We start from the raw sequence: 22751 nt of genomic DNA on the forward strand, positions 1-22751 counted from the left end.
AACAAATTCTGTAATTCATCCATGCAGTCTTTGAATGTTTGCCTTTGACTATCCACCGTCAACCCTTTGAGTGACATTCCCCAATTAATCCTACCCAACTCGCGCCTCAGACCATCATAGTTTCCTTTATTTAAATTTAGGACCCTAGTCTCTGAGTCGACTACTTCATTCTCCATCTTAATGAAGAATTCGAGCATATTATGATCGCTCCGACCCAAGTGGCCTCGTACAACAAGATTGCTAATTAATCCTTTCTCGTTGCATAATACCCAGTCTAAGATGGCCTGATCTCTGCTTAGTTCCTCGACATATTGGTCCAGGAAACCATCCCGTAAACACGCCAGGAATTCCTCCTCCACAGTATTGTTACTAATTTGATTAGCCCAATCTATATGCAGATTAAAGTCACCCATTGCCCTTATTGCATGCGCTGTGTGTTCTCTGAACTCAGGAGTGTTAGCGCTGTGTGTTCTCTGAACCCAGGAGTGTTGGCGCTGTATGTTCTCTGAACTCGGGAGGGCTAGCGCTGTGTGTTCTCTGAACTCGGGAGTGTTGGCGTTGTGTGTTCTCTGAACTCGGGAGTGTTAGCGCTGTGTGCTCTCTGAACTTGGGAGTGCTAGCACTGTGCATTCTCCGAACTTGGGAGTGTTCGTGCTGTGCGTTCTCTGAACTTGGGAGTGTTAGCACTGTGCGTTCTCTGAACTCAGGAGTGTTCGTGCTGTGCGTTCTCTGAACTCGGGAGTGTTGGCGCTGTGTGTTCTCTGAACTCGGGTGTGCTAGCGCTGTGTGTTCTCTGAACTCGGGAGTGTTCGTGCTGTGTGTTCTCTGAACTCGGGAGTGTTAGCACTGTGTGTTCTCTGAACTCGGGAGTGTTCGTGCTGTGTGTTCTCTGAACTTGGGAGTGTTAGCACTGTGCGTTCTCTGAACTCGGGAGTGTTTGTGCTGTGTGTTCTCTGAACTCGGGAGTGTTAGCACTGTGTGTTCTCTGAACTCGGGAGTGTTCGTGCTGTGTGTTCTCTGAACTCGGGAGTATTCGCGCTGTGTGTTCTCTGAACTCGGGAGTATTCGTGCTGTGTGTTCTCTGATCTCGGGAATGTTCGCGCTGTGTGTTCTCTGAACTCGGGAGTGTTAGCGCTGTGTGTTCTCTGAACTCAGATGTGTTAGCATTGTGCCTTGTCTGAACTCTGTAACCTATTTGACAATAACTGGATCAAGTTACACATTCCAGACAAAGTTTTGGGTCAGTGTTGTCCTCCTACTTCCTTTTGGTGAGAATAAGAAATTCAGATTTTTGCACCACAGTGGTGTAAATAAATGCAGCCATTTGAATGTAAGTTCTTTCTTTCTTAACAGGATGCACTGCAGTAACTCACCAAGGCTTTTTCAGCAGTATCTACCAAACCTGCGACCTCCACTACCTATAAGTACATAGGGCAGCAGATGCGTGGAGACACCATCATCTCCAAGTTCCACTCCAAGTAGCACACCATTCCAACTTGGACATAAACGGCTATTGCTTCATCATCGCTGGGTCAAAGTCCTGGAGCACTCTACCTAACAGCATTGTGGGAGTACCTTCATCACACGGACTGCAACGGTTCAAGAAGAAGGCTCACCACCACCTTCTCAAGGGCAATTAGGGATGGGCAATAAATGCCGGTCTTGGCTGCAGTACCCACATCACAAGAATGAATATAAATAAAAAGCTCTCGTTAATGAGTGAGACTGGTTGGTCTGTCATCAACAGTGGCCTGGAGTACTGTATATCTGCCTGACTCACGAGTGCTGGCCATTCGTCTTGGAACTAACTTGACCCCAAAGAGCTCCCTCTTAACTCTCCCTGTAGTGTATGTACCTTTAAGAGAGAACTAGTTTTACAGCTCCGGTATACTGTAGTACCGGCAGTGACCACACCTGTATATAAGCCTTGAGCATGCCTCTGTACCCCAGTCTTGAGACTACCCTACTCCAGTAAATACCTGTTGATTGTTAAGTTACGGCATCCATGTGGTTATTGAAAAACATCATACTCTCAGAATCATGGATCTAACAGTGGCGATGAGAGTCCCTTCGAGGATTCGCTCTGGGAGGGCGGTGGAAGAAAGTTGAGGCCAGAAACACGGGCGTCGACCACAAGCAACCGCCCAGTCGTACGGCAGAGAGTGAACATCGCAGGGGAGGCTGTGGAGAGCCGGGCTTGGTTCCCCAGCCACGACGATCAGCAATAGACTAACGACAGGTACAGCGTAGACTCTTCCCGGACAGCGGCGGCTGGAGCCGACCGACGGCGGAGAGAAAGCCGAGCAGCGTCGACGGGGTAAGGACAGAGGGTGAAGCGCACAGGGTGCAGCCGGGGGTTGAAAACCGAGCGGAGTCGAGGAAAAACAAAATGGAGAGAGAGAGGGTAAAGCAACAGCCGGGTTCAGGACCGAGCGGCGGAAACAGGAAAGGCACACAAAAAAAAAAGAATGCGCAGAGCACAGCCAGGGCTCAAGGGCTGAACAGTGTCCGCGGGGAGAAGGGAGAGCGTGGGAGATGCCATTGAGCCACGGAGAAGAAGGAAGAGCGCAGGAGACGCCATTTTTAGGAGCCGCAGCGGAGAAGAAGGGCGAGCGCGGGAAGGAAGGAAAGTGCGGGAGACGCCATTTTGTGCCAGCGGAGAAGAAGGGGAAGCGCGGGAGATGCCATTTTTGACAGTTAAATCACACCCAGGGATGCAGAAGAGTGGCAGTATCTCTACGTTCGACAATGAAGTCGAAGACTGGGCGACATATGTGGAACGTATTGAGGTGTACTGCAGGGCGAATGAAGTGCCATGGGTGCAAAAACTTATGGGTTACTGCGAAACCTAATAACCCCAGAGAAGCCTGTGAACAAGAATTTTGAAAGCATAGTAGAAATCCTACAGGACCACTTAAACCCCACACCGCTGCTGATAGCAGAACGATTTAAGTTCCATAAAAGGAACCAACACAAAGATGAAAGCAATGCTGAGTACTTAATGGAACTGCGCAAGCTATTGAAACACTGCCAGTTTGGAGTGGGACTAGCAGATACGTTAAGGGACAAGTTTGTGTGTGGGCTGCAAAGTGAAGGAACCCAGAAACGGCTTCTATCAGAAAAGGATCTCACGCTGGACAAGGCTTTCAGTACGGCAGTATCACATGAAGCAGCCGCAAGGGGCGCTGCAGAGATACAATGGAGACCGCAAGAATATGGCACCAATGAAATGTCCTATGGAACAAGGAAGTGCTATCGCTGCGGCAGAACAACACATGACCAGAAGGATTGTTGGTTCAAGGACCAAGTGTGCAGACAGTGTGGAACAGCAGGACACATAGCAAGAGTCTGCAGGTCTGGGAAGAAAACCAACAGTAAGAAATCTCCACAGGAGAAGTACAAAAAGGTACACCAGGTGATGGACAGTAGTTCAGATGAACAGAAAAGTGACACAGACTCCGGAAGCAAGGAGCTGGGTTGTCTGAAATTACATAAGGTAACTAAAATGGAGGATCACCAGACTATCTGGGTTACACTCAAGATAGACAGAGTCCAAGTGAAAATGGAATTGGACACAGGATCAGCCCTAACAGCCAAAAACCAAAGGGACTACAAGCGGCTATTTTCACATATACCCTTGAGAGGCACAGAGATTGTCTTGAAGACGTACACGGGGCAAAAAGTCTACCCCAAAGGAAAAATAAGGGTGAAAGTGATATATAAAGGCCAGGAAATACCTAAAATGGATATATATGTATTGCCAGATGGAGGACCACCACTGCTAGGACGTGAATGGATCCAGAAGATACAATTAGATTGGCATTCCATACAGGCACTAAAGGTTGAGGCCAAAAAGGATGATGACGTCACACCTGGATGACTGTCAAAAATGCTAACTGACGCAAAAGAAGTGTTCCAGGAGGGACTAGGAAAACTAAAAGGAATAACAGCAACGATTAAAATAGAGGAAAATGCAAGCCCAATGTTCCTTAAGGCCAGACCAGTGCCTTATGAGATCAGACCAGCTGTCGAAGCAGAGCTGGAAGGGTTGGAACGTTCAGGAGTACTGTCCAAAGTAGACTGGAGCAAGTGGGCTACACCCATCGTTCCTGTAATGAAGAGGTCGTTGAGTAATATGCCTGGGGAACCAAAGAAGGTCCGCATCTGTGGGGATTTTAAGGTGACAGTGAACCCAGTCCTTCACACGGTACAATATCCGCTTCCACGAATTGAGGATATTTTCGCCTCGCTATCTGGAGGTAAACGCTTCACCAAAATTGATCTAGCCCAGGCGTACTTGCAAATGGAGGGAGAGGAAGCCTCGAAACAATACCTTACGATTAACACTCATAAAGGTCTCTATCAATACAACCGGCTGGTGTTCGGGGTAGCATCAGCTCCGGCTATTTGGCAAAGGGCGATGGATCAAGTCCTGCAAGGGATTCCAGGGACCCAGTGTTATTTGGACGACATCCTGGTCACGGGCGAAAATTACAGTGATCACCTCGCCAACTTGGAGAAGGTGCTCACCAGATTAAAGGAATCTGAGCTACGAGCTAATCGCCACAAGTGCGAGTTTTTCCAGAAGCAGATCTCTTATTGTGGCCATGTCATTGATGAAGAGGGGTTACATAAGTCCCCTGAAAAGATTGAGGCAGAAGTCAAGGCTACAGCACCGGAAAATGTGTCACAACTGAGGTCGTTCCTCGGGCTGGTAAACTACTACCATAAGTTCTTACCAAATTTGTCCACGGCATTACACCCACTGAACACCCTACTGCAAACAGGGGTACCATGGAAGTGGAATGACAAACGTAGGCGAGCTATCCAGAAGTGTAAAGAATTGATCATATCAAAAGAGGTGTTTGCCCATTTCAACCCAGCACTACCAATTCGTTTGGCATGTGATGCATCACCCTATGGTATTGGAGCGGTGCTGTCACACAAACTCCCAGACGGGTTGGAGAGGCCAGTAGCCTTTGCGTCTCGGTCACTAACCTCAGCCGAGTGCAACTACGCCCAGATTGACAGGGAGGCCCTCAGCCTAGTATGGGGAGTAAAAAAATTCAACCACTATCTGCATGGGCATAAGTTCACCTTGCTGACTGACCACCAACCACTTGTCTCCATCTTTAATCCTAAGAAGGGCGTTCCAGTGATGACTGCACAACAGTTACAAAGATGGTCCCTGTTTCTAGGGGCGAATCAATATGAAATGGAATATAAAGGCACGAAACAGCATGGAAACGCTGATGGGCTATCGCGCCTGCCACTGCCTACTGTGGAGGAAGCACCAGCAGTGGACCCTATCAAGATATTTTATTCGTCAACAATTGAATGATTGCCAGTAACGAACGCGGATATAGAGAAGGAGACCCGCAATGATCCGACGCTGTCTCGGGTATATGATTTGACGGTGAGGGGATGGCCAACACATGGCGACTCACTGTTGCCAGCATTCTCATCCAGAAGAGAACAGCTGTCAGTATGCCAGGGGACAGTGATGTGTGGATCCAGAGTGGAGATTCTACCCAAGTTAAGGGAGAGGGTGCTAAATGAGCTACATGAAGGTCATCTGGGGGGAGTGAAATGAAAAGCCTTGCTAGGGCTTATGTGTGGTGGCCGGGAATCGATCAACAAATCGAAGACCTAACCAAGAGCTGCTCAGGATGCCAGAAGGTCCAAAATGCACCACCACATGCCCCTCTACACCCATGGGAGTGGCCCTCTTCTCCATGGCAACGGGTGCATATTGATTTCGCTGGTCCATTCATGGACTCAATGTTCTTAATAGCAGTGGATGCTCATTCGAAGTGGCCTGAGGTGAAAAAAATGTCCTCAACCACTACAGAGAAAACGATTGCAGTCCTACGGACCATATTTGCCAGAAACGGCTTGCCAGAGCAGATTTGCTCTGATAATGGACCACAGTTTGTGTCCGAAGAGTTTCGAAAATTTATGAGAAGGAATGGGGTAAGGCATTACACATCCGCCCCGTATCATCCAGCCACAAATAGGTTGGCTGAGAGGTTCATACAAACCTTTAAGAAGGCGATAAAGGGCATGTGCGATGATGAAATTCCACTACAACATAAGGTGGACAATTTCTTATTAGCCTACCGAAACGCGACACATGCAGTTACCAACCAGACCCCGGCCATGATGTTCTTTAACCGAAGGTTGAGATCTCATCTGGACTTGCTCAGACCAAATGTGCGAAGAAATGTTGAGGATAAACAATTCCAGCACATCAATGAGAAGCCGACAAGGAGCTTCAACGTAGGACAACCAGTCTTGGCCCGTGACTACCGAACAGAGAAATGGCAACCCGGAACGATATGCACAAGGCAGGGGCCATTAATGTACACAGTGGATGTCGGGGAGAACATTGTGAGACGCCACGTTGGTCAGATCTTAGCGTCACAGGAGCGAGTCAACCCCATGTCTTGCGTACCTGGGGATGAACCCGACATACCGGTAGCATCTACCTCCGAACCAGTAGCAGTGGAACCTGATGAACTAACCGATGAAAAGGGGCCAGAATCGCCTCCACACCAAGAACAAGAACCTCAAGAAAGGCGCTATCCCGAAAGGATCAGGAAGCCGCCCCAAAGACTGAGGCCTAGAAATTGAGTTTGCGCTGCGCCGGGGCTTAACGCCGGAAATTTAGCGCCGGTGCTAAGTCACGCTGTGCGCGCCAAAAATTCAGTAGTGCTGTGCCCAAACGGCTGCCGGCGCTACTGAAGGCTGTTTGCACCTGAAAACTGGCGCTACGCGCCGCATTGCGGCGCTATTCCGGCGCTGCGGCGCCCGATGCGGTGCGGCAGGCTCGGGAAGTGCAGGCCTCCTCCTTCAGTTAAGGAGGAGCTGCCTGCACCCGCCTGCTGGCCGGTTAAATCGCCACAAAAATGAGCCCGGCACCTCGGGGAAGTGCCAGGCTCGCAGCCGAGAAGCATCTGTTCCGCGGGGGGGGGGGTGGGGGAGTCCGCGGAGGGAGGTGCGGGCAGGCGGCCGGCGGGAAAGCGGCCGGCCGCCGCTCCACCTTTATGCGCCGGCGCAAAGTCGTGTAAGACTCTGTTGCCAAAGTCTTAGTTGCGGCTGCCACGGGCGAGGCGGCCGCAACTGAATTTCGGCGCTGGGGCCCGTCACCACGGCAACCGGGACGCTGCGCACACCGATGACGTCATCGGTGCCGGCGCAGCGCTACCGGTGTAACGCCGATGTTGGGCCCTAGTCAATTTCAAAACCGGCTGTAAGTCCAGCGCAATGCCCTCTAGCGCCGCAAAATGGGCGCTAAGCCCACTCAATTTCTAGGCCTGAATCTATAAATGGGCTATTGTTGTTTAATGTACCTGTTAAAGTGTTAATTGTTATTTGAATATTATGGGTACTGCTAATCTAAAAGGGGAGGAATTGTAGTGTATGTACCTTTAAGAGAGAACTACTTTTACAGCTCCTGTATACTGTAGTACCAGCAGTGACCACACCTGTCTATAAGCCTTGAGCATGCCTCTGTACCCCAGTCTTGAGACTACCCTACTCCAGTAAATACCTGTTGATTGTTAAGTTACAGCATCCGTGTGGTTATTGAAAAACATCATACTCTAAGAATCACGGATCTAACACTCCCCAAAAAGAATAATTTACTGCTTGCAGTGGGCAATCTTGACTCGGCAAAACATTCAGGAGTTAAAATGGCAGGTGTCGTGAATGATGAGGGAATGCAGCGGGTAGCTCTCGATCGCCATTTTAACCCCCACCCGCACTGTTTCCCCCATTTGGACAGAGCTATAGTGAAAGCGAGCGGCTCAAGCTGTGTGAAGTCAGTATGCCTGGAGTATACCTCATAGCGGGTTGGCTGAGGGTAGAAATGTAGAGGCCTGTCAGTATGCCTCCATTGTGCTATCGTTGACTGCAGTCGGAACATAGGCCTGGGAACATATGAACAGGAGCAGGCCATTCAGCCCCTCGAGTCTGTGCCACCATTCAGTTAGATCAATGCGGACCTGTATTTTTACTCCATCTCCCTGCCTTGGTTCCGTAGCCCTTAACAACCTTGCCTAACAAAAAATCTATCAATCTCAGTTTTAGAAATTTTCAATTGACCCCCCCGACCTCAACAGCTTTTTCAGGGAGAGAGTTCCAGATTTCCTTTGTGTCAAGAAGTGCTTCCTGACATCACCCCTGAACGGCCTGGCTCTAAATTTAAGGTTACGTTCCCTTGTTCTGGACTCCCCCGGGGAACAGCTGGGGGAAAGAGAAACGAGTCCTTGTTCTGAAAATTCCCATGCTGTACAGTCGCTTTCTCTGCCAAGAACACAAAGACTCGATATAAAGTATGGAATGATTTTGCTGTCCTTTCCTGCCCTTGTTCTTGGTTTTCCATGTTTTCTTCAGTTGAATTAGTTTTGTAACGGGTAAAACTTGCAGCCTGAAAAAGAATCTTGAACTCACTGCACCACAGAATAATTACCGTATGAGCTAATCTGCCGTGAGCCTCACGCAGCTTCTGGTAGATGGAGGTAGATATCACGAGTTGCCAGGTAAACCATCTATTTGGATTAACTCGGTGACATGAAGCACAGATGTGGAACATCCATGTTCTTCCATTTAACATTAAGGATTTAAAAGGTCACTCGCTCTTAGTGATGAATGAGTGAAGGCTCCTTCAAATTTATCCCATTAAAATCAATACTGAACAAAATGTACAAGTATCTTTTTTTCGGGGTGGGGGGGGGGGAACCGAAGGCCCAATATACCAATAAAAGCTAAAAATAACTTAATAATGCCTCGCACTGATTGAAATTCTCAGGGGTATGAGAAAGCTGGGTCCTAATGTAAGTCATTTATTTCCACTATACTTGTGGGAGTAAATTCTCACCGCACAGTCGGCCTTTAAAGGAAGCTTTTGAAGGGAGGGAGCGAAGGTTCCAGAGCGTGTATCCAGGGGGTTGAAGGTCCTGTCACAGGTGGTGAAGTGGAGTGCCTGCCCATTATAGCACTCCTCCGATTTTCATCCCACAACAGAATAAAATTGGGTGGCTTCTACAACAACAACTTGTATTTATATAGCCCCTTTAACGTAGTACATAAGAACATAAGAAATAGGAGCAGGAGTAGGCCATACGGCCCCTCGGGCCTGCTCCGCCATTCAATAGGATCATGGCTGATCCGAATCTAGACTCACGTCCACTTCCCTGCCCTCTCCCCGTAACCCCTAATTCCCTTATCTGCTAGGAAAATGTCTATCTCCATTTTAAATTTATTTAATGTTGCAGCTTCCACAACTCTCTGGGGTAGCAAATTCCATAGATTTACTACCCTCTGAGTGAAGAAGTTTCTCCTCATCTCAGTTTTGAAAGGGCAGCCCCTTATTCTAAGATTATGCCCCCTAGTTCTAGTCTCACCCATCAGTGGAAACATCCTCACCGCATCCACCCGATCAAGCCCCCTCACAATCATATATGTTTCGATAAGATCGCCTCTCATTCTTCTGAACTCCAATGAGTAGAGTCCCAACCTACTCAACCTTTCCTCATACGTCAACCCCCTCATCTCTGGAATCAACCGAGTGAACCTTCTCTGAACCGCCTCGAGAGCAAGTATATCTTTTCTTAAATATGGAAACCAAAACTGCATGCAGTATTCCAGGTGTGGCCTCACCAATACCCTGTATAACTGCAGCAAGACTTCCCTGTTTTTATACTCCATCCCCCTTGCAATAAAAGCCAAGATTCCATTGGCATTCCTGATCACCTGCTGCACCTGCATACTAACTTTTTGTGTTTCATGCACCAGGACCCCCAGATCCCTTTGTACTGTAGCACTTTGCAGTTTCTCTCCATTTAGATAATAACTTGCTCTTTGATTTTTTCTGCCAACGTGCATAACCTCACACTTTCCAACATTATATTGCATCTGTCAAATCTCTGCCCACTCACTTAGCCTGTCTATGTCCTTTTGAAGGTTTTTTATGTCCTCCTCACTCACTGCTTTCCCTCCCATCTTTGTATCGTCGGCAAACTTGGATATGTTGCACTCGGTCCCTTCCTCCAAATCGTTAATATAGATTGTAAAGAGTTGGGGTCCCAGCACTGACCCCTGCGGAACACCACTAGTTACTGATTGCCAGCCCGAGAACGAACCATTTATCCCAACTCTTTGTTTTCTGCTAGATAGCCAATCTTCCACCCATGCCAGTATATTACCCCCAATCCCATGATGTTTTATCTTGATCAGTAATCTTTTGTGTGGAACCTTGTCAAATGCCTTTTGGAAGTCCAAATACACTACATCCACTGGTTCCCCTTTATCCACCCTGTATGTTACATCCTCAAAGAATTCGAGAAAATTTGTCAAACATGACTTCCCTTTCGTAAAACCATGCTGACGCTGTCCTATTAAATTATGTTTATCCAAATGCTCTGTTACTGTTTCCTTAATAATGGACTCCAACATTTTGCCAACCACAGATGTTAGGCTAACTGGTCTATAGTTTCCAGCTTTTTGTCTACTTCCCTTATTAAATAAGGGTGTTACATTAGCAGTTTTCCAATCTGCCGGGACCTTTCCTGAGTCCAGGGAGTTCTGGAAAATGATCACCAATGCATCCACAATCCCTACCGCCACTTCTCTGAAGACCCTAGGATGTAGGCCATCAGGTCCGGGGGATTTATCCGCCTTAAGTCCCATTATTTTACTGAGTACCATCTCTTTAGTGATTTTAATCGTGTTTAGCTCCTCCCCCCCAATTGCCCCCTGTTTGTCCAGGGTTGGGATATTTTTAGTGTCCTCTACTGTAAAGACTGATACAAAATATTTGTTCAGCGTCTTTGCCATCTCCATGTTCCCCACCACTAGTTTCCCGGTCCCATCCTCTAAGGGACCAACGTTCACTTTAGCCACCCTTTTTCTTTTTATATAGCTGTAGAAACTCTTGCTATCTGTTTTTATATTTTTTGCTAGTTTACTTTCATAATCTATCTTCCCTTTCTTAATTAATCTTTTAGTTATTGTTTGCTGGCTTTTAAATGCTTCCCAATCTTCTATCCTCCCACTAGATTTGACTAATTTATATGCCCTTGTTTTCAGTCGAATACTATCCTTTATTACTTTACTAAGCCACGGATGGCTGTCTTTTCTTTTACTCCCCTTTTTCCTCAGTGGAATATATTTAGCTTGAAAGATGTGAAATATCCCCTTGAATGTAGACCACTGCTCTTGTACCGTCTTACACTTTAATCTGTTTTCCCAGTCCACTTTAGTCAATTCTACTCTCATACCTTCATAGTCTCCTTTATTTAAGCTTAGTATGCTGGTTTGAGATCCAACTCTCTCACACTCAAACTGAATTTGGAATTCAACCATATTATGGTCACTCATTCCAAGGGGATCCTTTACTAGGACATTTTTTATTAATCCTGTCTCATTACACAGGACCAGATCTAAGATTGCCTGCCCCCTGGTTGGTTCAGTTACATACTGCTCAAGGAACCCGTCCCTAATACACTCTATGCTGCCATGCCCAATTTGATTAGTCCAGTCAATATGAAAGTTAAAATCCCCCATGATTATAGCTGTTCCCTTATTACAAGCCCCAACTATTTCCTGATTTATACTCCTACCAACAGAGTTGCAACTGTTAGGAGGCCTATAGACTACGCCCACTAGTGACTTTTTCCCCTTATTATTCCTCATCTCCACCCAAACTGTTTCACTATCCTGATCCTTTGACCCAATATCATTTCTGACTATTGCAGTGAGTCCATCCTTGAGTAACATAGCAACCCCACCTCCCTTTCCTTCCTGTCTGTCCTTCCTAATTGTCAAATACCCTTGTATGTTTAGGTCCCAGTCATGATTATCTTGCAGCCATGTTTCCGTAATGGCCACCAGATCATACCCATGTGTAGTTATTTGCACCGTCAACTCGTCAATTTTGTTACGAATGCTGCGTGCATTCAGATAAAGAACTTTCAAATATGTTTTCTGACAATTTATTCCTGCTTTTACCCCTTTTACTACTTTACCTTTATCATTATACATTCTGTCCCTTCCTGACACGCTCTGGTTTTTAATTCCCTCACTGCTACCTTGCTCTATTGCCTTCTCCGCTGTCATTTTTATTTTTCGCTCCCTTAAAACCTGCCCCCCACTAATTAGTTTAAAGCCCTCTCTACAGCCTTAGTTATTCGATTCGCCAGGATTCTAGTCCCAGCACTGGCCAAGTGAAGTCCATCCCAACGGAACAGCTCTCTCCTGTCCCAGTACTGATGCCAGTGTCCCAGGGAGCAAAACCCATTTCTCCCACACCAGTCTTTGAGCCACGCATTTAACTCTCTAATTTTATTTACCCTAGCCAAATTTGCACGTGGCTCAGGTAGTAATCCAGAGATTATTACCCTTGTGGTTCTGCTTTTTAATTTGGCCCCTAGCTGCTCAAACTCCCTCAGCAGAAACTCCTTCCTTGTCCTATCTATGTTGTTGGTACCAACATGGACCACGACAACTGGATCCTCCCCCTCCCACTCCAAGTTTCTCTCCAGCCCAGAGATGTCCTTAACCCTGGCACCGGGCAGGCAACACAGCCTTCGGGACTCTCGCTCTCGGCTGCAAAGAACTCTATCTATCCCCCTAACGATACTATCCCCTACCACTACAACATTTCTTTTAACTCCCCCCACTTGAATGGCCCCCCGCTCCACGGTGCTGTGGCCAGGTTGCTCATCCTCCCTGCAGTCCCTGTTCCCATCCTCACAGGGAGTAAGAGCCTCAAACCTGTTGGACAAGAGCAAGGGCTGCGGCTCCTCCAACACTACCTCCTGGATCCCCGTACCTGCCTCACTTCTAGTCACACCATCCTGACCCTGGCCACGGACTACATCTGAATTAATTAATCTAATTGGTGTGACTACCTCCTGATACACAGAGTCCAGGTAACTCTCCCCCTCCCTGATGTGTCTCAGTGTTTGAAGCTCGGACTCCAGCTCTTCAACACGGAGCCGGAATTCCTCGAGCAGCCAACACTTACTGCAAATGTGATCACCGTGAGCATCAATGGTGTCCACCAGCTCCCACATATTGCAGCAGCAACACATCAGCTGCTCTCCCATTCTGTGTAATTAATTAAATTTGATATTATTTTTAAATACCCTCTGCCCCAATTCTAGATGATGAATATCGCACCTTAGAAACTATAAACCAAAGAGATTTAAGCTTAAAAAAGAGAGAAATACTCACCAACCAATCACTTACCCGCTTTCTGATGACGTCACACTTGGATTACTTTTTACCTCTCTCCTTCCCTCCGAGTTCCGAGACCGGAGGTTGGTAGGCCTTACCTGGTCTCTGGGACTTTTATAGCCCCGCTGCTGCCGCTGAAATTCCCGCCGACGCTGTAAGGCCTTACCTGGTCTCTGGGACTTTTATAGCCCCGCTGCTGCCGCTGAAATTCCCGCCGACGCTGTAAGGCCTTACCTGGTCTCTGGGACTTTAATAGCCCCACTCTGCCGCTCGAGATTCCCGCTGATGCTCTGAGGCCTTACCTGGTTTCTGGGACTTTTATAGCCCCGCTGCTGCCGCTGAAATTCCCGCCAATGCTGTGAGGCCTTACCTGGTCTCTGGGACTTTTATAGCACCGCTGCTGCCGCTGAAATTCCCGCCGATGCTGTGAGGCGTTACCTGGTCTCTGGGACTTTTATAGCCCCACTGCTGCCGCTGAAATTCCCGCCGACGCTGTGAGGCCTTACCTGGTCTCTGGGACTTTTCTAGCTCCGCTGCTGCCACTGAATTCCCGCCGACACTGTGAGGCCTTACCTGGTCTCTGGGACTTTTATAGCCCCACTGCTGCCACTGAATTCCCGCCGATGCTGTGAGGCCTTACCTGGTCTCTGGGACTTTTATAGCCCCGCTGCTGCCGCTGAATTCCCGCCGACGCACTGATGCCTTACCTGGTCTCTGGGACTTTTATAGCCCCGCTGCTGCCGCTGAATTCCCGCCGACGCTGTGAGGCCTTACCTGGTCTCTGGGACTTTTATAGCCCCGCTGCTGCTGCTGAATTCCCGCCGACGCTCTGAGGCCTTACCTGGTCTCTGGGACTTTTATAGCCCCGCTGCTGCCGCTGAAATTCCCGCCGATGCTGTGAGGCGTTACCTGGTCTCTGGGACTTTTATAGCCCCACTGCTGCCGCTGAAATTCCCGCCGACGCTGTGAGGCCTTACCTGGTCTCTGGGACTTTTCTAGCTCCGCTGCTGCCACTGAATTCCCGCCGACACTGTGAGGCCTTACCTGGTCTCTGGGACTTTTATAGCCCCACTGCTGCCACTGAATTCCCGCCGATGCTGTGAGGCCTTACCTGGTCTCTGGGACTTTTATAAACCCGCTGCTGCCACTGAATTCCCGCCGATGCTGTGAGGCCTTACCTGGTCTCTGGGACTTTTATAGCCCCGCTGCTGCCGCTGAATTCCCGCCGACGCTGTGAGGCCTTACCTGGTCTCTGGGACTTTTATAGCCCCGCTGCTGCCGCTGAATTCCCGCCGACGCTGGTAAGCATAGATTTTCTGGCCCATTACAAGGTAACTTAGATAGGTATTAGGGGTGGGAATTAAGGGGGATTTTTGTTAAAATTGTAATTTTAGTCAATTTTCCGTCGATGTGTACGTTTCCTCTCCCCATTAAGTAAAAGTGCTGCACTAGGTTAGAGCGCTGTATTAAGTAAAATAGTGCTGCACTAGGTAAAAGTGCTGTATTAAGTAAAAGTGCTGCACTAGGTAGAAGTGCTGTATTAAGTAAAAGTGCTGCACTAGGTTAGAGTGCTGTATTAAGTAAAATAGTGCCGCACTAGGTAAAAGCGCTGTATTAAGTAAAAGAGTGTACTGTATGAAGTAACAGTGCTGTATTAGCATAGGTGTGCTGTATTGATTATTTTCAATTTACTTCCTTTTATTTCAATAAATGCTGGTCTTCTTTGCACCCAACCACGAGTATCATTTTGTCTACATCGCTACTGAATAAGTCCTGCGATCAGAACCAGAAAAGGGGAGCGATTCGAAACCGCACGGGGTTCTGGAGCAGCTCAGATACTTCTGACTGGCCAGAGACTATAACCCCAGTTTATAACCCCTAATTTCTACATAAAGTGTGTGTGAGGGTGCCAGTCAGTTCCTTTTTGTAACCTCTAGATGGCACCTTCACTGTTCTTTTGTTAATTGTTTCTCGTTCTCTGGTGTTAGTTTTTAATCAGCCTGTTAGCTGTTTATGGGTGGCACCTGGTTTTCTTGGTATATAAGTTCTGTTGTTGTTTCACTCAGTGCTCAGTCCTCACTAGGGTGTTAGTCTTGACAATGTTCCTTGTCTTGGCTAGGTTCTCTGTGACTAGCCTTTCCTCTATGGCAGCTTGCCTTCACAAGCTGGCTGCCATAGTTCTCTTGAGCTATGTATCTTAGTCTGTGTTCTAGTTCTCTCGAGCTATGTATCTAAATCTGTGTTCTTGTCTCTGGATTTAAGATGTATTTAAGTCTTGTTCTGTTGAGCTGCTTGTCTTGGTAAGGTGCTGTTTGGACTAGCGTGTTGCTATGTGGGAGCCGTTGGGATCTTGTCTTGAGCCTTGCATTGATAAGCCGATTACCCTCGGGGTAGCTTGTCTGGAGTTGTGCCTCGGCAAGCCGGTTGCCCCTTGTGGTAGCTTGTCGCAAGCTCAGTGTAGACAAGTGGGCTTCCTCATGGAAGCTGTCCTGAGTTCCTATCTTGACTAGCTGTCTTGTAACTTGTCTCTAGTTCTCTTGTCTCTAGTTCTTATGTATATTGCTGTGTCCCTTGTGTTAATCTGGTTATGTGTAAATTTAGTAAAGTTCAAACAAAGTACAGTATATGTGTCTCTTGTCTGGTTTCTGCACTTGGGTCCAGATCCTACCTTTGCCTGGAGAGCACGGCCTCGTATTTATACGGCCCCGTGGCTCCCCAACCCTGACAGTATGCTTGACTAATCTACTGGAATTTTTTGAAGATGTAACTGGTAGAATAGATAAGGGAGAACCAGTGGATGTGGTGTATTTGGACTTTCAGAAGGCTTTCGATAAGGTCCCGCATAAGAGATTAGCGTGCAAAGTTAAAGCACATGGAACTGGGGGTAAGGTACTGACTTGGATAGAGAACTGGTTGGCAGACAGGAAGCAAAGAGTTGGAATAAACGGGTCTTTTTCCGAGTAGCAGGCAGTGACTAGTGGGGTACCGCAGGGATCGGTGCTAGGACCCCAGCTATTCACAATATATGTTAATGATCTAGATGAGGGAACTAGATGTAATATCTCTAAGTTTGCAGATGACACAAAGCTGGGTGGGCGTGTGTGCTGTGAGGACGATGCAGAGAAACTCCGGTATGATTTGGACAGGTTGGGTGATTGGGCAGATGCATGGCAGATGCAGTATAATGTGGATAAATGCGAGGTTATCCACTTTGGTGGCAAAAACAGGAAGGCAGATTATTATCTGAATGGCAATAGATTGGGAGAAGGGAAAGTGCAATGAGACCTGGGTGTCCTTGTGCACCAGTCGCTGAAGGTATGCATGCAGGTGCAGCAGATGGTTAAGAAGGCAAATGGTATGTTGGCCTTCATAGCGAGAGGATTCAAGTACCAGAGCAAGGATGTCTTGCTGCAGTTGTACAGGGCCTTGGTGAGACCACACCTTGAGTATTGTGTGCAGTTTTGGCCGCCTTATCTGAGGAAGGGAGTGCAGCGAAGATTCACCAGACTGATACCTGGGATGGCAGGAATGACATATGAGGAGAGATTGGGTTGATTGGGCTTATATTCGCTGGAGTTCAAAAGAATGAGAGGGGATTTCATTGAAACTTATAAAATTCTAACAGGACTAGACAGACTAGATGCAGGAAGGATGTTCCCGATGGCGGTGGAGTCCAGAACCAGGGGTCACAGTCTAAGGATAAGGGGTAAGCCATTTAGGACTGAGATGAGGAGGAATTTCTTCACCCAGAGAGTGGTGAACCTGTGGAATTCTCTACCACAGAAGGCAGTGGAGGCCCATTCAGTAAATATATTCAAGAAGGAGTCAGATATATTTCTTAAAGCTAAAGGGATCAAGGGATATGGGGAGAAAGCAGGGACAGGGTACTGAATTTGGATGATCAGCCATGATCTCATTAAATGGCAGAGCAGGCTCGAGGGGCCGAATGGCCTACTCCTGCTCCTATCTTCTGTTTCTATGTTTGTGTATTGGAGGCATTATTATCCCTATTCGATTGGCAAGTAGATGGACTGTGGCGTGAAGCATATAATCATTCCTCCAGTACGACTTACTGCCTGAGTATGCATTACATGTTTCAGGTCTGCTCTAGATGTTGTCTCAAGTTCAGAATCATTAGCTTCTCATGTATGTGGTATGGTAGCATAATGGTTATGTTACTGGACTAGTAATGCAGAGACGGGAATTCAAATCCCACCATGGTCGGAATTTAAATTCAGTTAATTAAATAAATCTAGAATCAATAAAACTAGTCTCAGTAATGGTGACCATGAAACTAGTGAATTGCTGTAAAAACCCATTTGGTTCATTACCCTTGAAGAAAGAAAACCTGTCATTCTCTCCTGGTCTAGTCTAGCCTATATGTGATTCCAAACCCACAGCAAATATGGTTGACACATAGAAGATAGGAGCAGGAGAAGGCCATTCGGCCCCTCGAGCCTGCTCTGCCATTCAATGCCATTCTATATAAGCTGTGTCTTTATGCATTTCTCCACTTCACCTGAAGAAGGAGCAGCACTCCGAAAGCTTGTGATTTCAAATAAAGCTGTTGGACTATAACCTGGTGTTGTGTGATTTCTTACATTCAATGTGATCATAGCTGATCATCCAAATTCAGTACCCAGTCCCTGCTTTCTCCCCATATCCCTTTAGCCTTAAGAAATATATCCAACTCCTTCTTGAATATGTTTAATGTATTGGCCTCTACTGCCTTCTGTGGTAGAGAATTCCACAGGTTCACCACTCTCTGGGTGAAGAAATTCCTCCTCATTTCTGTCCTAAATGGCCTACCCCTTATCCTTAGACTGTGTCCCCTGGTTCTGGACTCCCCGACCATCGGGAACATCCTTCCTGCATCTAGTCTGTCCAGTCCTGTTGGAATTTTATAAGTTTCAATGAGATCCCCTCCCATTCTTCTAAACTCCAGTGAGTACAAGCCCAATCGACCCAATCTCTCTTCATACATCTTTCCTGCCATCCCAGGTATCAGTCTGGTGAATCTTCACTGAACTCCTTCCATGGCAAGAACATCCTTCCTCAGATAAGGCGACCAAAACTGCACACAATACTCAAGGTGTGGTCTCACCAAGGCCCTGTACAACTGCAGCAAGGCATCCTTGTTCCTGTACTCAAACCCTCTCGCTACGAAGGCCAACATGCCATTTGCCTTCTTAACCGCCTGCTGCACTTGCATGCTTACCTTCAGCGACTGGTGCACAAGGACACCCAGGTCTCGTTGCACTTCCCCTTCTCCCAATCTATTGCCGTTCAGATAATAATCTGCCTTCCTGTTTTTGCCACCAAAGTAGATAACCTTGCATCTATCCACGTTATATTGCATCTGCTATGCTTTTGCCCAATCACCCAACCTGTCCAAATCATCCTGGAGTTTCTTGGCATCCTCCTACAGCACACACACCCACCCAGCTTTGTGTTGTCTGCAAATTTGGAGATATTTCATCCAGTTCCCTTGTCTAGATCATTAATATATATTGTGAATAGCTGGGGCCCAAGGACCGATCCCTGCGGTACCCCACTAGTCACTGCCTGCCACTCGGAAAAAGACCCGTTTATTCCAACTCTTTGCTTTCTGTCTGCCAATCAGTTCTCTATCCAAGTCAATACCTTGCCCCCAATCCCATGTGCCTTAACTTTACACGCTAATCTCTTATGCGGGACCTTATCGAAAGCCTTCTGAAAGTCCAAATACACCACATCCACTGGTTCTCCCTTATCTATTTTACTAGTTACATCCTCAAAAAATTCCAGTAGATTAGTCAAGCACAATTTACCTTTTGTAAATCCATGTTGACTTTGCCCAATCCTGTCACTGTTTTCCAAGTGCTCTGCTATTACATCTTTTATAATGGACTCTAGCATTTTCCCCACTACTGATGTCAGGCTTACCGGTCTGTAATTCCCCGTTTTCTCTCTACCACCTTTTTTGAATAGTGGGGTAACATTAGCTACCTTCCAATCCATGGGTACTGTTCCAGATTCCATCGAATGACTCTGAAATGGCCCACCAAGGTGTTAAGTATGTGTATTGTATTGAACAATTAACACAAAGACTTAAACGTATAACTCAAACAGGTCTTTACTGGTTGGAGGTAGGGACTATACATAGGTCTTTACTTCATGCCCACAGGCGGGAACTGAGGGGAGATCAGTACCCACAGTACTATTTATACCCCTATGGCCAGGAGTGGTACTGCGTATCACTACGCCCAACAAGTAGTGCAGTCCTGTCCATAGGTTCAAAGTAGCACACATATTACATACACAACATTCCTCCCTTCCTAGCTTTACAGTCATCTCCCCATTTAACATAACGTAATAACATATATACATATATAACTTCAGGTTTACATAACAGAATAACATAGATACATAGATAACTTCATGTCAAAACAGATCACAGATTCAGTCTCTGCGGAAAACAGTTCACAGATTCAATCTCTGTGGTGGAGTCGGTTCACGTTGCTGGAGTGACTCATTCAATAGTCCTTCCATGGATTTAACAGTTTGAACTTCCGAACTGAATTGGCTCCGTTCGGAGGGACCACGTGTGTGATCTGGTAGAGGTAATAATGGTTCAGATGGGTCATCTTCTGTTTCGACTTTTCCTTTTCTGCTTCTTGGAGACTCTCTGGGCTCCACTGTCAGCTGCCAGCTGCATGCGCAGTTCCTCCTTCTCTCCCTCCTTTTTCCGTAGTAGAGCCACCTTCTCCCGATGTTCCGTAGACTTTCGGTGCTCCTCCATGATTTCTGTATGGTGGGAGTCGAAGTTACAAGTTGGGCAGGACAGGACATAGTAATATTCGGTGTCGTCCTGATCTAGGCCAGCGAGAGGGTCTTCTATTTCCTCCATACCCAGCTGGGCGTTAGCCAGCTTTTGTTCCAAGTCCAGACATCTTTCCTGAAGAGACTTCTTCATGCGTACCTCTTCATCCAGCTTTTTCTGGGCTTTCAGCAAGTCGTTTACTAATGACCTCATTTGAGATTTTACTACTTCAACTTCTTTTGGAGATTGATTGATCGGACTATTCAATCCCTCTACCGGAGCAGCTGTTTCAGCGGTCTGTTGTTCTACGTTGACGTGAGTCAGCGTACTTTTGGCATCCAAGGGCTGCTCTGTTGCAGTCATCTCAGTCTGTGTTGCCATCTCAGCTCTTCCAATAACCTTTGAGAGCTCCGAACCCCTTTCGTTTGAATATTGAAGTTCGTGTTCAAGTTTTTCCCATTTCAGAGTCCTGTCCTTCAGCATATGCAGGAGTTGGCTGACCGTTAACTCCTCTGACATCAGACGTTTTGTGTGCTCCTGCTCCATTTTCTCCATCAGCTGCTTCTGTTGTCTTTCCAGATTCTCCAACTCTATATCAAAGAACTCTTTCGTTGCATTCAACTCTTGCTCACAACGGCGAAGCATTTGTTCTAATTGCTGTTGTAGTTTGAAATGGAGTTGAGTTCGAGCCCGGTGTCCCTCAGAAATGGGCACATCAGTAGACTTGCCAGACTCAGAATCCACAGTTAAACTATGTTGTTGTTGCTCAGTGGAATTCTGTGCTGAAACGTTGTCTTTTGCACCTGAGTTGGGCTTACCATCATCCGTTCCAGAGTCTGGGCCGACTATCTTCACCGAGTTCTCACTCGTTATTGTTTGTAGGAAATGCCAGTCCATATTCATTTTCCTAATCCACTCCCGTCCTAGTAGTGGAGAACCTCCTTCAGATATCACATATAAGTCCATTATTTGACTGTCTTCGCCCTTGTGGACCACTGCAACCTCTATTTTCCCGATGGGGTACACTCTTTGCCCCGTGTATGTTTTCAATATAATCCCCGTATCCTGTAGGGGAATATGTTGGAATAACTTTCCGTAATCTTTCTTATTTATGACCGTCAATGCCGATCCAGTGTCCAATTCCAGTTTTACTTGTACTCCTTCTATCTGAAGAGTGACCCAAATTGTCTGGAGGTCTGCACCCTTACCAGCGTTGAGTACTCTTAAGCTAGCCAGTTCATTACAGCTTAAGCTAGCCAGTTCATTACTGCTAGCGTCTGAATCGGACTCCTGTTCGGTCACCTTGTGTACCTTTGCGTATTTTCCTTGCGGTGACTTCTTGTTGCTGGTCTTCTTCCCTGACCTGCATACTCTAGCTATATGTCCAAGCCTACCACAAGTTCTACATTCTTGGTTTTTAAACCAACACTGGTTCTGATCATGCGTTGTCTTTCCACAACGATAACATTTGCCAGAACTCACACCCAATTTGTGTGCACTGAGCTCTGGTGACCGTAGCTGCATTACTGCCGTGCCTCTCGCTGCGGCTTCGTGTGCTGCTGCCATAGTGACCGCCTTCTCAAGCGTCAGCTCATTCTCCTCGAGCAGTCGCTTTTGTGTATCCTGTTTAAATAAACCACACACAAATTTGTCTCGAAGTGCCTCTGTCAGTCCCGTTCCAAACTGGCAATATTTCGCTAATTTATGCAATTCCAGCAAATAATCAGCATTGCTTTCATGCTGTAGCTGCCTTCTGTTGTAAAATTTAAATCGTTCCGCTAGCATCAGCGGCGTGGGGTTTAGATGATCTTTCAGGACAGTAACAATCTCATCGAACGTCTTATCCGCCGGTTCATCTGGTGATAACAGGTGTTTCAATTGCCCGTATGTCTTCGCACCCATTAAATTTAATAATGTTAAAGCTTTATCTTGGTCATGAATTTTATTGGCCTTACAATAATTTTTTACTCTTTCAACATATATGGCCCAATCTTCGAGGTCACTATCAAAGGTGCTAATATTCCCGTGTTTAGGCATTGTAGATTTGCAATTTCTCAGATTTTATTTTGTTTACTTGTTATCAAAGATGGCGGCTTCCCGCTCTTGCCGTCGTCCTCCGCCCACAAAATGGCGGTTTTCCCGCGCTTGGCGGTCTTCACCCGTCCCCCGACGCCGTCTCCCTTCAGCCCCCGAGTGCGGCCCTTATCTTTGGTTCCGATCGCTGGCCCGCGCTGCGCCTCGCACTTGAAGCGGCTCCCGGCCTCTGGCTCACCCGCTCGCGCGGCTCTTGCTCGCTCCCTCCCGGGCTCTGGCTTACCCGCTCGCGCGTTTCACCGCGGCTCTTATCAGGGATTGCGATCGCCCTTATCTTCTCCAACTTCCCCAGCCCTGTCTTTGCAGCCAACACTGCACGGCTTACCCCACCATCTAGGTTGAACAAGGAAACTGCAGAAAGACTTCTGTCAGTCGCTGGAAGCTGTCAGGATGTTTGCTGCACTCCAGTGCTCAGTCGCTGATGGAGGCTTCAGAGTCCTAAAGCCTGTCGCTTCTAGTGGGGTGGTGATGTTTGAAACCTCTCTTCAACTGCCGCAGGGTAAGAACCTGACTCGTCGCCAGTGTTAAGTATGTGTATTGTATTGAACAATTAACACAAAGACTTAAACGTATAACTCAAACAGGTCTTTACTGGTTGGAGGTAGGGACTATA

Source organism: Somniosus microcephalus, chromosome 2 (assembly GCF_052327205.1).
Source record: "Somniosus microcephalus isolate GS21.2 chromosome 2, FLI_Smic_1.0, whole genome shotgun sequence".
Lineage (NCBI taxonomy): Eukaryota > Metazoa > Chordata > Chondrichthyes > Squaliformes > Somniosidae > Somniosus > Somniosus microcephalus.